A 25317-nucleotide genomic window follows, 5' to 3' on the forward strand; every position below is an offset into this window, starting at 1 on the left:
CATAAATCTTAGAGTACGAGCTAAACTCATAATAATAAAGTAATCCATCAATTGGATCTTGTTAGATCCTAAAGCGACATGAACTAACACTAACATTTATTTAGGACAATTAGGACCAAAGTACTATTTCTTGCGCTTCTATTTTAAATAGTACAAATCTTCGACAAAAAAATCTTTTAACTATAATGTTTTTAATTAAACACGACAATAAATTACGTGAAACATAATTTCCAAAAATGTAATATCAATAATATATATAATGAAATAAGGGATAAAGTATTTAATACGATATATAGTATATAGACAGATGTTTAATATATATATAAAAAAAAAAAAAAAAAAAAAGATTTAGTTTGTAAATTTCATAAAATAAATAAAATTTATATAATTAATTTTATATTAAATATTTAGTTTTGTAAAGGCTGATATACATATATTTAGCAACCCGAGAGCCCAGTAGAACTCTTGTGAGCTCTTAGTCTTGTGGTAATTCATAAGATTCTGTGGACTTGCGGCTTTACTTCTATAAATTAGAATTTTACTTCTATATATTCGTGAAAAATAGTTAAATCGAATCAGAAATTTATCTATTCTTCTAATATAATAGTTACACTATTACAATACATTAATAATTAAAAGATTTAATATAATTAATATGTAAATATAATTGTTGTAAAAGTGTTCTTTGCACTTGAAGATGTTCGCGTTAATAAAACTTATTATACAAATAATTCTATTATTAATTTAATAATAAAGATGTAATATAATATTTATTATATAAAATCTAGATGATATATATATATATTAGTGTATAGCTTATGAGAAATATATCTAATATAAATAGAATATTACGTTGTTGTTTAATTAAAAAAATACATTTACTACTAATGTTCAATTAATAAATGTATTGAATAAATTTCGACATGAATAAATTTAAAATAGATTTTTTAATATAATGAATAGTATAAAGTATGTATATTTTGGATAGAGGCTTAAATATATTTATCTGTATATAATTTAGATAGATACTGAACACTTCTAATGCTTTTCGACATAACGAACGGGAATGTCGTAATGGGCATAGTCCTCTAATGATCAGGAGTACAGGCACATCCTTGATGGGTTCCATATTAATTAGGCATCGTAACCCATGAATAGCCAACTCCTAGGAGAAAGATTCTTTTTTTTCTCCTCATTTTTTTTGTTGGACTATGTATGCGTAATTAACTTAATTATCCTATTGATAAATTTAGTAAGCAGATGGAAAATGAAAGACACTATCGTTTCTCCAATTTTTCCCTCAGAGTTTTTTTGTTTTTTATTTCTTACTAATATAGACTTAGCAAGTCGAAGAAAAATTTGTATTCAATATTTATTTATGCTTATAGTATGGTTTTATTCCATTTATGAATAAAGGAATTGTACAACAATTCTACATTCAATATTTTATGACGATATAATAAATCAAACTTTACATACGAAGAATCAATTTTAAAATCACTTTTTACAAATACATATTATTAACGTAATATACATATAATAAATTATTTGCTCCTACTAATATATGTAGTCTTCTCTAAATTTCTATCACTTCGTTTACATACATCGAGGTGCGTTAGCATACTTGAAAATTCTTGAATTAAGGAATAGTTTGTATTGAGAATTCTGGTAATCTAATTCAGGATAAATCTTAGATATTTCATCTAATATTTCTATCATGACGACTTGTTTATCTATTTATTCTATATTACGTATTTAGAATATCTTTAGATGTAATTTATGACAACTGATGTATTTTCTGAATAAGAATTTGGTATGCGAAAACTTCGTTGAGTTATTCTAAGATAATTTCATACAACTTAGTTATTTATCAACGATCTATAGCAAATTTATGTAGTAACGTTATTTAAAATTAAAATAAAGGGTAAATTTTAATGAGGAATTTATAAATGTAGAGGAAATATTTATGAAGAATATTTAAAGGATATAATAAGAAATTTCTGTTGAAATATTTTTATTAGTACATTCGATAACTAACTTTCTGAAACAGCTTTCACAACTTTTATGAAATGCATAAAATTTTTAGAATCTTATCAAAATTACTAAATCGTGAAGGAAAATTTAAAAGTTCTAAGTTGTTGAAAATATACTTTCAATATTATACAAATTTTTACGTTAATGGTAATTTAAAAGATCGTTATTATGTTTCAAAATTATATATAAAGCAGACAACCGTAGAATAAATACATGGAGAATAGAATGAGAATAATAATGTAAAATGAATTAAATTTGATATCCTGCCTTTTTGAATTCATCATTTTTGAAATAGTATCATCTGTCAAATACATACACATACGCGCGCGCCCGCGCGCGCGCGCACGCACACACACACACACACACACATATATATATATAGATGCAAGCACCAAATGACATGAATAAATGAATCCATGCATATATACTTACACGTTAATATTTAGAATTTCGTTATATTTGATTTTACAATTTAATTTTTATGGATTTTGTGAGGTTCCAATTATGAGAAAAGATTTTAGTTATACATTTTAGTAAAAAACATGTTAGTTTTAGGACAAAACCTTTCAACTAATATTATTTCGGCAAACAGAAAACATCAAAACTGACAGGCGAGATACTAACATATTTAAATTAACTTCGGTACAAAATTTTGTAAGTTTGCAATTAGAGAGATAGACAGTACGGAGAGAGAGAGAGACGGGTACAGCGATCAAGCAACATTGGCAACAGCCGAAACGGAAACCCCCCGTATAAATAAATGCACACTAGAGGATGTGAGGTGAATCATGCAAATATCGTTCGTCGGCGCCCACATACGAATCGACTCGCATATGCGTATCCTGTGTGCATTTAGGCACAGGCGCATATGTATATATCTGGGCAAATGACATCACAGATAGGCGAAAATTCGGTATTCACTTTACGTTCACGCTTATATGCCTCGAGCAACGAGTCTACGACCTCGACTTAAGCGCTCAACAGAGTTACTCGACGCTCGGTCAATATCATTTCCGCCTCAGCCAGAAAACCCTGATGCGCGTATATGTGCATCGCTACGGCTTTCCTCGCAGCTAACGGTTGCACTTGCCCGGGGAAACGCGGACTTGCCCCTCAAATACGTATTCTTGACTATTTCGAGCGTTGGCACGCTCGAGTTTCTTTTCGCGTCCGTCGCGTCCTCCTCCTCATCCTCCTCCCCGACCTCCTCCGCCACCGCGGGCCCTGTCCAAGGCGGAATTCCATTTTACGTGCACGTGCATCGGCGATAATGCGAGTACGCCGGCGCTTGAGCTGCAAGCTAAGCGGGGAAAGCAAGCCGAGTATTTTACATATTTGCGGATAACACGGCCTCCCTACCTCCCTTCCACCCTCCCAACCTCCAGCCATCAATTCCTCACTCTCTCTCTCTCTCTCTCTCTCTCTCTCTCTCTCTCTCTCTCTCTGCTCACAGAAGTTCACTGCCTCTCTCTCTCTCTCTCTCTCTCTCTCTCTCTCTCTGTTCCCAGAAGTTCACTGCGTCTGTTTTTCTTCTTTTTGTAAGATGATGCGTTTTACATTCTCTGTTTCTTTTCAACTGTTTCCTTTTTATTTTGCTCGACGATGCTGCTCTATGTAAGGGATATAAAACACTTTATGAAAGATAAAAATTTTTGGTTTACATTATCCGTATAAATTCTTAATGCACAATATGAATATCAAGAGAGTCTCGTACTTTTTATTTCACTCATTGCACTCAACAAGAAAAATATTATTAGATTTGTTGTGAGTAATCATCTAATTCAATAACGTATTACTATTTTGAAACAGCTCGACTATGAATACTAGATTCCTTCAAAAGAGCTTTGTGTTTCTTCTCTCAACTGCATAAATACACGCATACTCGCATAGGAATATCCCTGCATTCAAACGTACATAATACAAACATTTATAATTTAAATTAATTTACATATAAAAAATTATAAATTGTTTCGGCCTTTTAATTGTTTGTGTTACATTGTGAAAATAAAAATACTTTATTGGATGATATATAATTCAGTCTACATAATAAATAAATGAAATAAGTAAAATGGAAAAATTTGTAGAGAATAATCGTATATTTGGATAATAAAAATGTATAATCTAATGAAAATATATTATATTAGTTCATAATTTAAAAACACGCAAAACTTTCAAGCTATTAATCAATTAGCTCGTTAAAATATGTTTTAATTTATGATCAGAATTAATTTTCAATTTTGAAGTTTAGTTAAATATTTATTATTTATATATTGTTACAACAACTGGGAATTATAATTATCACCAATATTTTTCTGTAAATAATATAACCGGTATTTTAACGAATACAAATTGCAATATTATTTTTCACTTGGCTCACCGAAATAAGATGGTAATATTTATTACAGCGATAAGTCTTTATTATCATATAATAATAAAGTAATTTTTACTCTAAATACATTCAAATATTATTTAACATACATAATTAACAGATGATTTTAATTGAATTATTTAAATTACATATATATATTATTTATTCAATAAAACAAATTATTTATAAATTTAAAAAAAAAAAATACCAAACTAATAACTTACTCCCTCTCTTATCTTATAAATATATTTTTTAAAAGTTGAAATAAATTGAAAATAAAAATTATAAAATTTCTGATTCTAATTCTAATCAAATAAAAGTTAAATTCTGCATGAAAACATTTTGGTGCAGAACTTTATTCACTGTAGAATAATGAGTTGAATTATTTCAATTAAATTTTGCTTCAATGTATTTGTTTGTTTTTTTTATTTAATTACTACATATGGTATTATTTTGAGAATTGAATTTTTCAAACAAATAATTATGACATTATTTTTCATTAAAGTAAAATCATGAATATCGGCCTTTTGAATAATTTTATTATATACATTGAATATTATTATCTCTTATTGTATTATAATAATTTATGTGTTTTTATACATTTTTTTTTTGTTGGTGACGTTTATAAAACAAAAACGTTTAAATAATAGTTGAGAAACTATTAGAGATTTTAATACGGAAATTAAATAGAAAAAATTGTATATGAATAAATAAATTTTATTACTGTATACGTTCTTCCAAAAGGATTCATAATAAATGAACTTTTAATAGTCTTAATATTAATTAATGTTGTTATCACGATGTTATCACGATGGACGTATGTATAAATCTGTGAATATAGTGATCGAGAAAAATTGAAAATTCAAGAAAGTTTTGACCTTTCTGAAAAGGTTTCAGTCAATGATTTTTTAATTTTAAAAATAAACAAATGACTATGCTAAGAATTATGCTTACTTATGAATATTTAAATGGAAAATAGAGAAAATAGAAAATATTAAAAATAACGTCAGATATTGTTCCACTTTACCACAGTTATTCTTCAATGCAAGTACACTAAACAAGCAAATGAAGATAACTGCGCCAGTTGACAAAGTTAAATGTTAAATTAATCCTTCGAATTATTGTGATAGCGATTCTAAAATTGCATGGCAGCAAGAGGCTGAGTCAGATAAACTTATGCTCGTACATGCGTTTGGAGATCGGTTCGAAACAAACTCGAAGCTACTCTTGCATTACCTTCCAAGTCACTAGTACGGTAACTTTGCGCGGCGCTCGGAAATTCTAACCGCGACGACCACAAATTGCAATCGCCGATCCAAGCGATTCCGTGAGAGTTAAATCCCGGGTTGACGACGACACGCTACCAACGCTGCATACTCTACATACCCTTCGAGTGACGTTTACACTCACCACCACCATCACCCCCCCCCCCCCCCCTCAACGAGGAGCTTATTCCAAATACTTATGATTACTTAAGTTAATCAATCGCTGATAACTTAAGTGGACTCAATTTTCAATAAAACTAATCATAAAGTATACTAATATAAAAACAAGATTAACCCCATTATATGTGGTATGAGTTTTATTAAAAAAAATTTTTTTAATATGAATAAAAGAACTCGGTGATTATGATGTTTTAAAAGCTACTTTGTAATATTTGCTTATCATATCACGAGATTAAATATTTCAAGAATATTATAAAAATTTTGTTAATTTAAAGTTTGACAATCTAATATTTGAGAAATATTATGAAATCGTCTGAAAATGAAATCCATAAATATTTGTAATAATGCAGTTCGTTATGTTTCGTTCGCATTCCTTAATTTCTATTAAAGATATATATATATTAAATCTGCCCCAATAAATTTCAATTAACTACAATATTGTGATTCAAAGTACAAATAAAAATGATCTAATGAAAGATCAATATCGAGCATTATAACATACATTTTTCACTTATATATTCTTTAATTATTAAACATTGATTTTTATAATAATACGTGATTAATAAGGAATGCAATTTTTTATATTCTGATAATTATAATAAAATTTAGACTTGAAAACATGTCAGAAAGTTTTATTCGGAAAATCATAGAGAGTGAAGTAAATTATTTCACAAAAATTAAACTTCAAAATTTTCTTTGTTTAAATGCTGAACATTATATTTAATTCTTTTAATATTTTTCTGTGGAGTAAATGTTGGAACGATTATTCCAAATACTTTTATTCACATAGCTATTTTTTGTTTTTTTTTTTTTTTGAATAAACGCTATAATTTTAATTATGAAATTACAAAATGTTTTTTTATAAATTCCGTTATTAACTATAAAATATTCCATATAAAAATTTCTGGAATTTTTCAAAAAATTCTCGAATAATTTCTATGTAAATAAAGATAACTCTTTGTCATTTATATTGATTCGACGGTAGTCAAATGTGCATTTTTATAGCAATATTGTAAATTCTTCATTTTAAAAAATATTTTTCTTTTAAATAAAATTGCTATTTATTTTTATACAATCCCATTTTCAATTACATATTAAACATAAATTATACATATCAATTTATATAAAATAGTAAAGATTATAGAAATAAACGATACTTTTCTTAATAATACTTGTTTTAAAATATATTTCATATATAGAATAAATATTAAATGTTGCCTTCAGGTTTGAAATTACAAACTATATATTTTTATCAATCCATAATTTTTGCATGAATTAATAAACATATGGCTTTTTAAGTATAAATATAATTATAATATAAGTATATTTTATTGTTAGAATAAAATTTATATAGAATCCACTATAAAAAAAAAAAAAAAAATATTCTAGGTATAAATTTTATGTCGTTTTAATAGAAAGAATAAATACATTTAGTCTTTTACTAACACTGAAATACAATTAATTTTTAAATAGTATTTTTATTTTAGTAACTTTAAATTTTAAATAGTAATTTTTATAAGACATACTTATTCGTTTTAAGAAATTTGTCCGTCATTTCATGAAAAATTGATATTGCATATGAAATTATAAAAAATACATATTGAAGTAAAAGAAAATAATGACATTGGTATAGTTGAAATTATTATAATGTCGAATTTCGAAAGGAAGATATAAAAATATCTGGAAAATTTCCAATAAAGTAAGAAAATATTCAAATGAATTTATTCTTTTAAAATTATTTATAATTTTTATTTTTTTACATATATAAATAATTTATTTAAATAGTAAATAACATACTGATTAAATAATTAATTCGATAAATAGAATTACAGAAGGATTTCCATGATATACATATTATCAAACAATATTCGGTATATCATGCGGTTCCCAATGTCATATCAACTCAAAATACAGAAATTGAAAAAAATAAAAATAATTAGTTGATTAATGAATGAATATTAAATAAGATGTATATTTATTATTTACACAGATAAAAGAATAATATATACGTCACAGTTGGTTACTATCTCACTGCACCAGTAACTCACACCGGTTACTATACCTTCCCTCTGTCATATGAATCTTATCTATTTGTGATTTGTGATTTCTAACTTCCAATTTCCTCTTATATTCTCCAATTGATCGGCTCCTTTGGGAAATAGATTTTTTACTTACATCTTGACAGTATCTCAACTTCTCACATTAGCAGAAATTGTTATTCGACATTTCCATTTTTTATCTTTTGAACTATTTTGGATAATTTCTATTGTTCTATCTTTTGTCTGTTTGTTTATTACTTTCTTTAACATCGATGTGCATTACTTTTTTAAATTCTATGAGTTTAAGATTCATAAAATTGACAATTAGAAGTGATAATTATAGTCTATGGAGGTATTATCATTATACCTCCCTAATACCAGCAAATAATTTATTAACTAACAAATCATATTTTAACCCCTTTAAAACTTTTAATTTTTGAAATTTTTATGAAAAAATTAATTAACTAATCATTTTTACGAGATTTTTATTTTTAAAATTGTTAAATAATACCTGATATTTAGTTTAAAATAAATTTTGATTTATTATTAAAATACTAATACCATTATATGCGTTATTTCACAAATTGAATTATGCTAAACATTGAATAAGAGTTTTTCATATTAGAAAATTATATTAAATATTGGTTTTTATAAATTTATTTAAGATACAGAAGTAAGTTTATAAATAAATTATTTTTTACAAACGAAATTATACTCTAGCACGTTACATGAAAGTACTTTCTTCCTAAATAACTTACATAAATTTAAGTGTTTGTTATTTATTATTTAAAAAATTAAATATAATATTAAAATATTATAATATATTTGTCAAAATTATAAAATATTTTCAAAAATAAATGTACGTTTATAATGATTTATATATTATACAATAATATATTATTTTTATTAGTATTTGTCATTAAAATTAAGCAAGTATTAAAGTTATTGACTTTTACAATCAATGAATAGGAGTTAAAATATATCTTTTAACTAAATTTAAACTATAGACTAATTTTGTAAAAAATCTTTAATGTGTCAGAAAATCGAATTGAATTATAGTATATTTATATCTATATTTTCTATTGTTTAAATAAATTTAGTTTACTATCTTTAAATATATCACCAAATGTGCTACGAAAAATCTAGCAGTGACAAATATTTTAAAATTTGAGAAATTATAAATAATAATAAAAAAGTAAATAATACGTTATTACAAATGGAAATAAATTTTAAAAAGTGAAATTGGAATATTGTTATAGATCTTATTTTTTTATATCTGTCTTACTGATTTTATATATCTTTAAAATATATATTTAAAAATGATAAATAAATGATTTCTTTATATTTTTTAATATTTTAATATATCTACAATTGAACGAATGAAAAAATTGATGAAATTGACAACATAATCTTTCGAAATACATTGGATAAAGGATAAATAAAATATTAAAAAATATATGCATGTGTGTGTGTGTGTGTGTGTGTGTGTGTGTGTGTGTGTGTGTGTGTAAACTTAGAATATTTTACATTTATTTGACGTACATTAGATTATAAACAGAATGAGAGTCAACTATAACAATTTACTATGCAATATATTAAACTATTAAACTATATCTATAAACATGAATATCAAGTAATGAATTCATTTTTATATTACAATTAATATTTTGATTTTAAATATATAAAAGTCCATATATATTTGGCAGACTGACTTCTATTGAACAAATTTAATTTTAAAAATAGATAATTTGAAAACATTATTTATTCTGTCATATTATTGTTAATAACTAGAATGAACAGATATATATATATATATATATATATATATATATATATATATCTATCTTTAAGTTTTCTTTAGTTATAATGAGAATATAATCAATAGGTTTTTATCTACAATTAATTTTATACTACAATTTTATAATACAATTAATAGGTAAATCATTTACGAATAAAGTGATTAAGTATCAGCGGTTAAGTTGCAAGAACATCTGTCAGGAAAATGGAGGTCTCCAATTGGATTGTAGACCGAATAAATTTACATACCTCATTCTTAAGTTTACTTAAGTTTCAAAATCGTTATCTATATTATGTTTTATGGAAAAGAGTCTTAATTTTTTTATAATTTATTTATGAAAGTTCTATCGTCCATTATACAAGAGCACTTTATCCAAATACCATAAATCAAAACATACAAAATTATCAAAATATACATGTTTTTGTTACAGTGTTGGTTCCATTAGCAAGAAAAATGTATAGAGATATTAATTTTTTATATGATTTAACATATGATTTAAACTCTGTAAGCTAGTTAAAATCTTTATTTGCATAATGTTTAAATAATTCAATATTAAATAATCAATATTAAGATTATAAATAGTTATGCATTGAAAATTTTAAAGAAACCAATTACTAATTAATATTATAATCAGTCTCGTAAGAAGAACATTTTTTCAGAAGAATGCCTCATTATTTGCAACTGAATAACTGAAATGTAAGACTAAAATATATAAATAAAATAGGTCATAATATACAATTGTTAAGAAAAACTTTTATAATTATTAGCCCATTTGAAAGTACAACGTAAATTTACACTTGAGTAATAATGTAAAACTGTCGTCAGTGCTGGAAAGAAGAGGAACACTTAAACAATTACTTTTTTATTCTCATATGTTTGTAATTTCTTTCTTAACTCGTCTCTTTCAAATTGTCTCCCCGCTCCGTCCCTCACCCATACACAGTACAGAGAAACATATATGTGCAAATGGTTCACCTTTATTTCATCAATTTTTCATTACGCCTTTAATTTATTTTTAATTTTGTTTTTATTTTATTCTGTCTCTATTGCAGTTTCATTATTTTGCAAATTTATATCTATTCTTAAACTTTAGTTGAGATATTTGGTTTCACGTTTCCAAAACTTTTACACACAATAATTTTTTCTTCTTTTGCATTGACATTGCTAATTTTTTAAGTATATTTATTCATGTATTTATTTATTCATTTTTATTACTTATTTTACAGAAAAAATGTTCTTTCTACTTCAATTCTATTGAACAAAAAATAATTGTATATACTCAAGGTTCTGAGTATCTCGCGAAATCTGCAAACGTAATTTAGAGACTCAACAAAGAAACACAAAGTTAAAATGCAATTTTACTTTAATTTGCTCAACTACGATGTAATCATCAAACTCCTTTAAAATAATGTCAACTCTTATTTATCATATGGATTTATAGTAATCATTTATACATTTTTTTATATTTATAAATCATTTTCAACTTTTAAATCTAAAATTTAGTTATGAGTTGTAAAGAGCACATTTTAAGTGTCGAGAAACTATATAATAGACATTAGTCGCCACAACTATCTATGAAATGAATTATTTTTATCTTATTTTATCTACAGTCATTATCCACATCATTTATAATTTATCATGAATGAATCAAAGTATTTTTTTTTATAATATCAGAAAATACGTACATTTAATGTACCTTGTTGATCTTATAAATAATGAGAAACATTAAAACAAAAAATATTTCTTTACTTGATTTAATTACTTTAGGATGTTACAAATTTTGTTGTAATGGCTATTAGTGTAGGTATAATTTATATTAGGTATCGTGTATAAATAATATTTCATTTTATATACACTTTGATTTGAATAGACTCTTATGTATACCGATCACAATGTATTCTTATAGCATCCATAAATTATTATAAATTACAAATAAAATAAATTATATATTTTTCTTTGAATTACTATTTAATCATTGATAATTGATTATCATAATTTACTTGAATGAAGCATTAATTTTAAATGACAAAGTTTTATTAGATTGTAAAATAGAGTTTTAAGAAATGTTTAATTTTACGACGAAAAATATCTTCAATGGACTTCTAATATTACATTTCTTAGCTGAATATCTCAATCTTAAGCGAAGAATATCAATGCTATTGCTTTACTAATCAATTAATTCCAATATATCAACATGAAACTCTATATATATATTTTATATAGTTTATAATATTAGCAATTGTGTAGCAACAATGTTTTTGTCTATATTCAATTATCCTGTATATAATCTTTATTATAAGTATTAAAAAAATAATAAAAATTCGATGATTTCTTAGGTAATCTAATCTAATCTTGGACAGAGTCGCTTAATTATAGTTGTATAGATTTAAAATTTATTATTCAGCTTTAATATTGATTTTACTTTCATTGATATGTCCTATTTGATCAAACTTAAATAAATTAAACAATTAATTTTATTTTATTCGAATCTTGAGTGTAAAAATCTGGAGGGAAAGTAATATAATCAAAGAAATGTAGAATGAAAATTTATTAAAATAATGATGAATCTTTATCAAAGAATATATTATTATATTATTATAGAATATGTCATTTAGATTATTCATTACCTAAAATATTAAAATTTTGAAATTCTATATTATAAGAATATTTTCATTAATTTTCTTGGTAAATTTTTGCATTGAAATTATAGTTAGTAATTGACAGTCAAGTAATATTTTTATTTTTATTTTAAGTATACTAATATATATATATATATATATATATACTACATTGATTTAATTAAATTGTAACGAATCTTATGGTATCAATTCAGAATTTACTTGATTATAAACAAGAATTTTTGTATTGGCTAATGTCAATAATGTGCATGTAGTCGGTATATCTAATATTTAATAAATGAAAAAATAATAATAATAACGTATATGAAAATCAGTTTTAAAATCAACAACTATAACATATAATGGATTGAAAATCATTAATTTTTTAAACGTTTAATATTTCTGCAAATATAAACTATTTATAAGAATTTTTAAAAATATATATCACTTTTAAATTTGTATAAATGCCAATTTTGTTACTTTTGAATTTTATAATTAGTAAATGTCTTAAGAAAAATATAACGAAATGCTAATTTATTTACGTTATTCTTTTAATTATATGTGTATACACACATTAAGACTAAATATCATTCGGTATATTCTCTGAATAATATAATCGAATTCTCTGTAGTCAACTATTTTAAAATATAATATTAGATCGTTCTATTTAACTTCCTTTATATCTAAACATTACCATTATTAATATTAATTTTTATAATAAATCTGTATATACTATTATGTTCCATTATATTGATGGTGTAGACGCATAAACAAAGAAGATTTGTAGTAGAATTCTTACAGAAAACGAAGTCAATTAAGGACATAAATTTTGTCTATCGTAAAATTAGCGAAAGTGGAAAAATGAAATGGTCACATAGCCGAAGCTGCGCATCGAGGTTTTATAAAAATCACGTATATGGCTTCGCCAAAAAGATAATCAATACTTTGGTTTCATTCGTTAAGCGGCGCGGATTATCTAGACAGATGATCCAAGTATTTCATTCACGCCCATCGTCTGGCAAACGAGCACCGCTCCGTAATAACATTTATTAGTTAATCTATGGCTGTTAATATTATGTTATTAAATCAAAAAATATCGCAGAGGTGGGAATTCAAGAGACAGAGAGAGAGAGAGAGAGAGAGATAGAGAGAGAGAGAGAGAGAGGTAGAGAGAGAGAGAGAGAGAGAGAGAGAGGTAGAGAGAGTACAAGAGGTCGAAATAATTTCAACCAAATACAGATCTCCAACTTTTTAAACATATCTTAATTGAAAGATTTTTATTATAAGTTCATTTTATGCACAATTTGTCAACTTAATTAAGACCTGGTATTATGCATAGAAACTTATATGTTAAATAGATTGTTATTTCATTCCGATTGCACTACATAATAAATACATATAATTTTAACTAAATAATTTAGCAAAAAATATATAAATTATTAAAAATTATAGTTGATGGACTGATTCATAAATTCATAATTTTACTCTTGTTTTTATTTATGAAAATAAAAAACATTATGAATATTAAAATCGTCATGAAGCTGTGGAAAACGGATTTTCCAATTTGTACTTGTAACTTGCATTCATAATCATGAAAAAGTATAGTAAAAGTAAAAGAATATTTTAACGTTAAATATTTATTGGGATTAAATGATTAAACATTAATGAATATTAATAGGAAATTTTCAAATATTTTCTATGCATTTTTTTATTTGTTTTCAATGCTCGCAGAAAAGTTTGAAATAAAATATATAACAAAAATATATATCGGTTTTATCCGTATTAATTTTATGTTTCTATTGCTAAGTTGATGCAAGGTAGATTGAAAAATTAATACATAAGAACCGAGTATATTTTGAAAAAGAAAAAAAACTCTGGGACCATTGAAAATGAAAAGAATATCAAATTATCAGTTCATTAATCTTTTTTCAAATCAAACCTTTTTAAATAAATTTTAAGATATAAATGAATATTAATGGATAAGTATAAATAATAAGGGCACTGAAAAAAAAAACTCAAATAACCATTCGAATTTCTCCATAATTTAAAATTGATTTACTACTTTATAATCTAATATTAATTTAATATAATTTAATAAATTTAAGATTTTTAATTGCAATACCAATGTTTTATTATTCGAAATAATTATGATTGACAGCGACAGGAAATAAAATGGTTTGCATTACGTTAATTTGACATCATAATGTAATAGCGATCAATTGTCCGCAGAGTAAAAATTCATTCTCGTCAATGTTTGAAGATATCAGCCAATTTCACAAACGTCGTTCATTAAGAGAACGCGAGGATTTGTTTGATCGTCTGTAGAGTATGTCCATGGGTTAAGTTGAGTTAAGTCAAATTCTCTAACGCATAATAACAGTTGAGCTATGCATGCTTTTTGAGTCACAAGCTAGAGTCTTCAATACGAGATCGCAGAAGTTGGAATGTGCGCGGCGCGTGTCTCGTCGGGTAGCAAAGGGCATGGGCAGCAGCCACGAGTAGCGGTTGGTTGGTTAACGGGGAGAAAGGGGGGACTAGTCGCAGTACCAGCTTTCCACTTGATTTCTATGAGCGAACCACATTGTCTTCATGTGGGAGCGCACATGGTGTTTCATCGGTTAATGGCTCCTAAAATTTTGGGGCTCGTATCGTCAGCTTGAAAATTAGTTTTGTTCGTGAAAGCCGAGTCTAAGAGATAGATTGCTCGATAGCATACTTCACTGTGGTTATTGGAGCGATGAAAAAGTTGAACTTTCGAGCACCGATTGTGAAGCACAAAATATTAGTGCTGAATCTGAATTGGGAAATGAATCGTTCAATGAATGAATTGATAAGGACATGTTTATTTCATGGTTGTAAGTGCTGTTTAAATGTCGATATAAAGACAATTTTTATCACGATATTTTTTATGACAGCTTTTTTTTTTAACGAAAAATTGTAACAATAAAATTGTTAGAATTTCTTTTTTTTTTTTAACTCTTAATAATTAATTTAAACTTTTACCTTTTAAATTTAATTTATTTAGATATCAAATTTAGAAATGAAAAGAATTACGCGATTTGTGTAAACGTTTATCTGTCATTTAATTTAGTTAATTTAATTTAGTTTAATTTTATTTAAACTACTGCACGAAGTCTTTATATTTTTGGAAGTACTAAGAACTACATACTTATCTGCTACATAAACGGATAATATTACACTGTATGTAATTTTATAGAATATATGCTACTTTTGTTTCGTTTGCATACATAAGGATTATGATTATTATAGAATAAAACGTCTAAACTCCTTTTTCAATCTAATCACTATGAGTAATACTCAAATTTATAGAGAATAATTACCACTACTAGTGTAAAAATCGATGATTCAGAAGTACAGCTTAATTAATATTTTAAGGTAAAAATGATTGTATTAAATGGAAAATTTATACTTTATACTATAAATTAAGTTTGCAATGTTAAAATATATATTCATAAATGTGTTTAATAATTTAAATTAAAATAAATTAACTTCCAAAGAAATTAGTGATGAACTATTGAGACGAGCACTTATATGAACGAAAAAGTATTCGAATTTCAAAATAATCTACTCAAAAGAGTATTATTCATACCATATTAAGTGTAGTCCAAATTAATATATAAATGCAACACAGTTAGGTTATTATCAAATCTTATATATACGAAAAAAATATCATTTGATAATAAATATAGTTTTAAATAAACAATCAAATTGTTTTAATACTCATGAAAACAACTAATGAAAATGTTTGATTCTCAAATTATTGATGTATGTTGAATAAAAATAGCCTGGATACAGGTTTACTTGACTGTCTGTTTCACAAATTCTGATTTGCTCAGGTATAATCAAATGTATTGAAGAACATGCTTTACAAACTATGACGTGTGCAGAGAGAAAGTGGAGAAGCAAAAAATACTACTGTTGCGGGACTGATTGAACAGACATAGTACAAAATGAAAAACAAATTGAGCCTTTGAAAGCTGTACTTTCCTATGGTAAGGATCAAAAATATTATTCTTTTCAACAGTCTTTGCAATTGCATTTCCAATAAAAGAAAAATCAGCTATTTAAAAAACGATAAGCCCATGAGTAATGTAATTACACAATTACGTCGTTCTTCATTTGTTCTTCTTAGAACAATTAACCAATTCTCTTCAGCCCATTTCCCTAAGAAACTTGAAAATTATTTGTCATCTCATACTCTTTCTCAATTAAACTTCGTAATAGCGTATTCAATAGAATTCGAATAAAAAGTGATATACAAATATGAATTTCGTAATACAGGTAAGATTATCTTTACGCTCATAATTGAATTAAAATACCTAGGGATTCTCAACATATCTTAGGCACATTGCAGAGGCGATAATGCTCTTCTTAATTTTAATTAATTTTAATTAATATTCATTAAGATTAAGTATTATTATTGGCTCTCGTTTATTTTTTAATTTATTTATTGCTGGTTCTTTTTACGATCTATAATGTCGAAAGGGATTTTAATTTTGCTGGAAGCGCATTGTTACTTTGCATTGTGAGTATGATAATAAAAAAAAGTAAGAATGATCGAAAGATAATTAAATTGAGGAAAACATTGCTCGAGTTTCTTCATAAATCACCGAATTTCAGGCCAAAGAAATAATTTTCAACATAGTAATACCTTTTATAGTGGTACCTTTTTTGTCTTTGTCACAATGCTATAATTGTTATTATAATGCAGCAAAGAAACGAACAATGAACAATGGTCTTAATGGATATATTTGCCAAAGCTCTATAATAATAAATAAATTCATACTTCGCCGGGCGTTAGTATAAATGTTAACACAATAATTAAGATTAAAGAAGCATCGTAATACAAAAACTACTACTAATTGAATAATTTATATTTCAAATTCAAGAATATAAAACCTCATCTTTTTTCCTCTATATATAATCGTACGATTATTTATATTAGACGTGATACTAAATAAAAATATTTGATAAAATATAAAAAATGATTTATATATGATTACTTAGAAGAACTTTTTTTTGTTGTCTTCCTTATAACTTCTATGCATTACAAGAAAATTTCTGTTTTCGTATTTTAAATACTACACATGTCATTACAAATATACTATAAGACTGATTAATTTTTCAATGAATTGTTTAAAAATTACATGCATAAGAGATCTAAACTTTTAACACCCCCTATTATATAATTAAGGTATTCGTACGTTTATCTATAACTTTAATATTAATATTATTTTATTTAATACAAATTAATATTATATTATAACTAATATACTATATAACTAAATTAATAAAATTAATTTAATTATTATAATGATTTGTAATCGCCTTGTATAAGAAATTCATATATAACTATATAATTTTTAGACCTAAATTTTACAATTATGTACAATTCTTAATTATATATAATTATGTGTAGTTGTATATTTATATAGAGTACTACTATTATATTCTTTTGTAATATGAAAAATTATTATAAAGAATGATTTGATATGTTATTAATGTGATAATAAAAAATCTATCTACAAATTATAATAAGATAAAAATAAATGTAGAGGAATAGTACGCGAAGAGTACCTTTGGTATTAAAAGGTGTACTGATACATAGATTATAAAAATGAAATAATACGAATGAGAATGCAGAAAAGGGAAATAAGTATACTGTGATTGTTCTAAGACTGTCCACTCGTCTTTATACATTGATTTTTATCTTTTTAAATTGCTATGCCGTGTAGTTATGCTGTAACATTGTAAAAAAATGTAAAACCATTTAGAATTGTTTTTCTTTCACTTTTTAAGTTTTTATATCATCACTTTCATAATTACTATCTTCAGTGTCTATTTTTCACTTCGATATTGTCATTAGCTTTGCTTTTCATTCATTATACATACGTTTAGAATATTATACCAATTGATGTTTATGACATTGTCACTGAGTTTATTATATCGTTTATGAAGTTTTTTTATACATAATAGAATAATGAAATATAATTAATATAAAGAATTTCATATGCCTTTTAAATGGATAAAAATAATACTAAGTGGAATTTTTTCTTGAAATTTTACAATTTAAATTACTTTTATACTTTGAATTAAAAAAATAAAAGGTAAATTAGTATTTACTAAAGTGAAAAAATTGTGCTGTAATATTGTTTGCGATTTTCATTTTTTATTTGAGATTATATCATATATAAATACAAGAAAAAAACATTTCTAATGAATTATTATGTTATAATTTATTATTTTATTTAATTAAGCATATAAATTATAAAGATAGGTTAAGCTAATATATAGCATAAAAAAGATAAAAATTAATATCGAACTTTAATTAAAGTAATGTTTCGTAAGATTAATTAATTACTTTTCTATAAGAAAAAATATAATTAGGATTATCAACTGTTATGAAAACATTATGTACATAGTTTTTCAACATCCGGTGCCAATGCATTGGAAAGTATATTTTCCACTTCTTAATCAAAACAGTTTAATAATCAAAATGTCTAATATAATCTTGATAATTCCACTAATTTATTCTAACAGTGAAGTACTTTTTTTATCATTTAAAATAGATATACTCAGTAGGAAATAAATGCACTATAAGTTACAATACGAGAAAAAAGAAAATTGTTATAAAATAAAATACAAAATTACTTATGAAGCTATCACTACTATGTTATCTGCATAAATAATACAATACGTATAACAAAACTTCATGTTAATAATTTATTAGATGTTTAAGATTGATAAAAGAGCAAATTCAATCATTATGTAAGTCGTTGTAAGAACTTGTAGCGAAAATCCAAGACTATACATAACGTATTTGCTCAAATTGCTGTTAAGAGTATGGAGGATCAACGAGAAGTTTAACATGGTGTAGGATCAGAAAGATGGTAGTAAAAAAAGAAAGAAATAGGAAATCTCTTGTATATTGCCTGCGCATACATCATTGGTTATATACGTGGGTAGTAGATGAGGGCCAACTAAGATATGACAGGTTTGAAATACATCATTCCATTTATTATTAAAATGTAAAGTTCATTATAATAAAAATAAATATTAATAGATGCACAAAATTTCGTGTGAAATTAATATATGAGAAATGTAAAATAATTTTTTTTAAACAATAATTATTATGTCTTTAGAATTGGACTACAATTTTTAAAGGCAAAACAAGACATTATGATATTTTTAAACATATAGTAAAAGTCATATAATACATTTTGCCGTAGATAATAAAAATTGTTTTCAAGGATCAATTTTTCAAAAAATTATTTTTCCATTAATTTTGAATTAATTTGTTTATTAATTTTTGATAAATAAATACATAATACATGTGAAGCTTCATTAAAATTGATAACATCGACCTAAAGTTATTTTCAATGTACATTTATTAAAAGATGAATAACATAATTTTATTTTTATTCATTGAAGAGATAATATGAATGATATGAAATTAAATAGTGAATTTAATTTAAATGTTCGAAAAATCTGCTTCTCTATTATCGTAGGAGAAATTCAAATTTTGGTTATACTTTGAATTACTTGAAGCATTGGAAATAAGCCGTATTCCTTGTGCGACTAGTAATAATGATAAGTAGAATAAGAATTAAAATACCTTATAAAAGTCAAGAAGAAAAGTTGGGAATAAGTAAAAATTGTAAGAGGGGAAAAAAAAAAAAAAAAAAAAAAAAAAAAAAAAAAGAAAGATAGACAGATAGGCAAAAAGACAACAGGAGTTTGAAAGAGCGAGTGAGTGGGGCGGGGGAGGGGGGAAGAGAGGGAGATTATAATGCAAGAATTGAGTTTCCATGAAATGTCTGGCGTCGTATAGTGGTTCGGTCCAAGACTTTTATTTGCCGCGGTTCTTAAACTCATGTCGAAACAGCGAGAAACTTTACAATCGACATTTATTTCTCTCTTTCTGTTTTCCTCTATCTTTCTCTTTCTTCCTTACGATTTAACGAGATGCCACTGCAGTTTGCACTTGTAGAACTCTGTTACAAGTTTCGGTAATTTACGAAGCGTTCCTTCACTCGAAAAATATGAATTGCTCATTAAAATTTGAAATTGAATTCGAAAATATCTCTGGCCGGTTCACCATCCTTACTTCATAGCAATGAATGTATCGATGTATTCTTTTCAATTAATGGCATTTCTGTTGTTTTGTTGGTGGTTTAATAAATGCTAGCATTCGTAACATCGCGAAATAATCATTTTATTCTAATCGTTTATTTCAATTCTGGCATAAGTTTTCCGATGTTTTTGTTATCACTGTTATTAAATGTCTGCATGAATTATTATGTCAAAGTGAAGTAAATTTACTTAAGTTTAACGAAGTTTTCGTGAAGTCAGCTTAAAATTAGCTACCTTAAAATTTTCTAAATGATTGTTATTCTTGATGAGTAATGTTTAATCGAATTTTTTTCTACGTTCATTAGTATTTTCCCCGGTTTACCTTTCGACCGTGACTATAAATTTTTAATGAGTCCCGTAAAATTTTTATTGCATATTTTGAAAAGTTTGTAATTGAGTTTGAACAAAGTTCAGCTAACCATAAGTACGTGCAAGGTTCTCAGATTTTGTAAATCTTAACTTATAAATTATATAAAATTTCTCGAACATTATCAAGTGTAAACATAAAATGAATTAATCTCAGTATATAATCAGTAGAATTATCCATTTTCCTATTTTTAATATATATATATATATATATATATATATACATAGAAAGTATGAGTACATCAGGCATTGTAATTTGAGTGATTAATTGAATACTGTTGATTTTTACGATTCAATAAGTAATGTTCTACATCATTTTAATAATTTACTTCTATAAGTAAATTCTATAAAAATACTTTCCAATCTATCTTTACACATAAACTTACTAACACCAAATAACTTGGATGAAAATTTTATTCATATAATCATTATTATAAAATTTGAAAAATACAGTAACGAGTATAATTAGGAATTATTACTCCATTTTACTATAATTTAATATCGGTAATTTTCGTATTATCCGAAAATTTTAGTATTTTACAATATTATATAATAATAAAAACTCTCCATATCAATCATGTTCTTTTATAAAACTATAAAAACGTTTGATATTGTGTGTGTTTATTTTTATATTTATAATCAAAATATTTAAAATCAAGTAACTTTTATTTTGAAAGCATATAAAATAAACTGTATAATAAAATCCAATATAATTTATAAAGGTAAGTAACAATTATATAGGAAGATTGAAGCGGAAGATTACGTATTTTCAATCAAATATTTTTTATAAAATTTAATTCAATGTATTTATACAAAGTATTTAATGTATTGAATTTTTTTAATCTCCATTAATTAACTTTAAATATAAAAAACAATGCAATTGCCAATATATAAAAGTGTTATCTATCGTCATTTATCTATATACAAAGATCCATATACTGATCCATTATACTACTTACCATAATACGTGGCCTCGTGTACGAATAATATTAGATCCACAAACTGGCGAGACATGCTCACCAATTCCTATCCCATAATTATAGGTTACATCGACTATCCTCTTATTTGGTCGTTTATGTTGCTGTAAGAACTTTCTGTACCACAAAATTCTGCTGACATACTTGATTGCTAGATAGAGAAAAGTGAACATCGATAGACATCTTTTTCATACCTACACATCCTGAATAAATTTTTTACTTTCCATCGTAAATGAAAATTTGGTCTATCGTCAATACCTCTTGCACTAGAGTACTTCATCGCAATTCAATTTCCATTCGATACAGCACTTCGGAATATTTTATCTATTTTTTAGAAATTGTACAGTGACCTGGTTTTGCTGGTAAGTGCGACGTCACATTTACAACAATTTCGCGGCCAACGTAGATAGTGTTAGTAGAAGAAGGAAGAACGTAGAGATAGGCAGCGATAGAGATAGTGAGCGAGAGGCAGACAGGGAGTTAATTATTAAAATATCTTTTTGATATTTTATATTAGTTCTTATATTTTCTTACATCTTTTTTTATATTGTACTGTAAGAGCTTTATATAAATCAGCCGACTTACTCGATAGAAAAATTTGAATAATAATGTTTAAATATTTAATTACAATAAATAGTGAATTAATTAGCTAATTTTTGTTCTCTTATAGTTCATGTATATTTATTATTTTTATCATTGTCATTTATAATAAGTATACATTATTTATAATTTAAAAACTTACACTATATGTAATGTCTTGTATTGTTATAATCAAGAATTTAAATATAAATGAATATTACAATATTTATAATTAAAGTACTTTCTATGCTATTTATCGTTAAGTCAACTCAAACTAATCAAAATAAATTAAAATTAATGAAAATAAAATTAAAAAAAAAATTAGTATCAATTGATAATAAAATGATACTCATTATAATAAAATAATATAACTTTTTAGTTAATGATTTAAGCTTAATGATTAGTTATAATAATAATAATATTCATAATAATTATATATGCTTATTGATGTTACTTCCTACATAAATATACCTAATTACATAGTTCAAATGTTATATTTAGCGAAGGATACAATTATGTTATATCAGTAAAATATTCATGCGAAGAAGATAATATTGCTTCCAGCAATTTGTAAATTATTTGATCCACCCACAGACTATATTTGATGTTAAATAATGGATAGCTATATATCTTTATTTTTTCAATTATGTGAACCTAATTAAATAATGGTTTAAAAAATTGTATTATTTTTATATAATTTATAAAGAATGTTAATGCTAATTTCTAATGAATTATAAATAAATTATATGCCCATTTTTACGTGAAATCTAAAGAATATATTGATGAACTTAATGAGTTCAGTAATTAAGTCAGTTTTAATATTTAAAATATTATATATGATAGAGCATTAAAATTTATATAAGAATCGATAAATTTATTAAACATGTATTAATTAATATTCGTTAAGACGAACGAAATTATCTAGTAGTTTATAGTAACAAAAAATAAGTTTTAAAATATTTAATTGAATAAACGAACAAAATTAATGAAAACTTATTTAATATCCAATTAAAATATATCAGAACATTTCACTTAAAACTATCTACGGGATTTTCTAGTAGTACAGTTATATTTGCGATTCTACTTTATTTACTAGAAAGATGTACTAAAGAATTTTATATCTTAGTCATCATCTTATTCCGCCACCTCGTGGAATACATTATACATTATATACCCATGGGATCTACCTAGTGATCTAGTTTTTTTTTTTTTTATTACATCCATTTCTGTAACGTATCCACCCTCTGTTTTATGCAAAAAACAATTTTACTATATGTCATTACAATCCCAATATTTCATTTATTCATACGAATGAGTGTTACTGTTTACATAAATATACATTCAAATGATCAATGCAAGCAGAATTTTTATGTTGCTATAACTAGCTAAGTTTCGTAATTGTAAGGTTCAATAATCAATTCAGGCGTATTAAAAATTATAAAAAGAATTTATCCAACGAATTTTATTAAAATTCATCATTATGGATAAGTTGAATTTTATAAATACTATTCTAGTATTATTACATAAGAATTATACATTTATAAATTGTTATGATTAAAATGAACGGATCATAATTTACAAATACAATGTATTAGTATTTCTAATAGTTCTAGAGTAGGCAACTAATTCGGAAGAGTTGCTTATTTTGTTGACATTTTTCGAATTTCTTGAATAATTTGAAGTCCATTCTATTGACGAATTTTTATAAACCTAAAAATTTATTTATTTTTTATGATTTAAAACGTTTATTTTTTTTATATTTTATTATTTGTAATTTTTATGCCAACGCTACTTTGGACTCACAAATTTTCAATGGCGAACCAGAGTATGTAATTTTAGAGCATACTAATTAATTAAGTAAAAATTTTTTTCAAACTGAAAGGTACAGAAATACAGTTAAGAAAAATTGTTTATTTTATTAAATGCATTAATAGAAAGCACGAATACAATGAAAATTTGCGAAAAAAAAATAATTTAGACTACGTTGTATTGAAATAAATTCAATAGTATATATTAAATTTAGTAATATTTCTGCAAATTAATTATGAATTATTAATCAATAATTAAAAAAGCTATTCCTTATCTTTGAAGTTGTTATAATCAACTGATCCTCATTACATTAAAAAGTGAAAAAAAATACGATACATTAAAAATATAATAGTCTAGTAAACTATTTTCATTATCCATTGGCCTATTGAATTAATGGCCCTTTCAAGGTATTTCTGTGTTAAAGTTTAAATTACTCTCTTTCCGAATTAAGACAGAATTAAAGCAGAAGTAACTGCATAATTGGAAAATATATTTAGATTTGATAGAATAGAAGTTTACGAATGATGTAGAAACTTTACAAGGCACCGCTAAGCACGTATGTTGATATTTGTAAACATATGCATAAGAAATTTAATTATTTATTTATTTAAATATTAGTTATATATGTAGAAAGTAATTTTATATTATATATGGCAGTGAATTAATTGACAGTGAACAATATAAATTTAATTTAATTTTTGATATATGAATGGAAGAATTTTCTTTTCGAATGGCATTTATTATTGCCTTAACAGTTTTGTTATTTATAATGTGTAATATAATAATTTTATTAACGCAAGTATATCAACATTCACAATTATTTTTACATTGCATTTACTTTGAAATTAGCATTTCTAATATTATGTATTAAAAAAAAAATTAAAATTAATATTTCCCCACACACACACACACACACACACACACACACACACACTTTTTAATATGAAATTTATTTTAACGTGTATTATTTTATCAATTACAAAGGAAATACAAATATTAATATTTTTTGAAAAATACGGTTATGGAATTTCAGTTTTAATTTAATTTAAAATTAAATTTGTAAATGTGCTTCTTGTTACATTTATTATATTCATAAGTCTATAAATATTAAGTTACAGAAGCAGAAAGAT

The sequence above is a fragment of the Ceratosolen solmsi genome, unplaced genomic scaffold (assembly GCF_000503995.2).
Source record: "Ceratosolen solmsi marchali unplaced genomic scaffold, CerSol_1.0 scaffold31, whole genome shotgun sequence".
NCBI classification, from domain to species: Eukaryota; Metazoa; Arthropoda; class Insecta; order Hymenoptera; family Agaonidae; genus Ceratosolen; species Ceratosolen solmsi.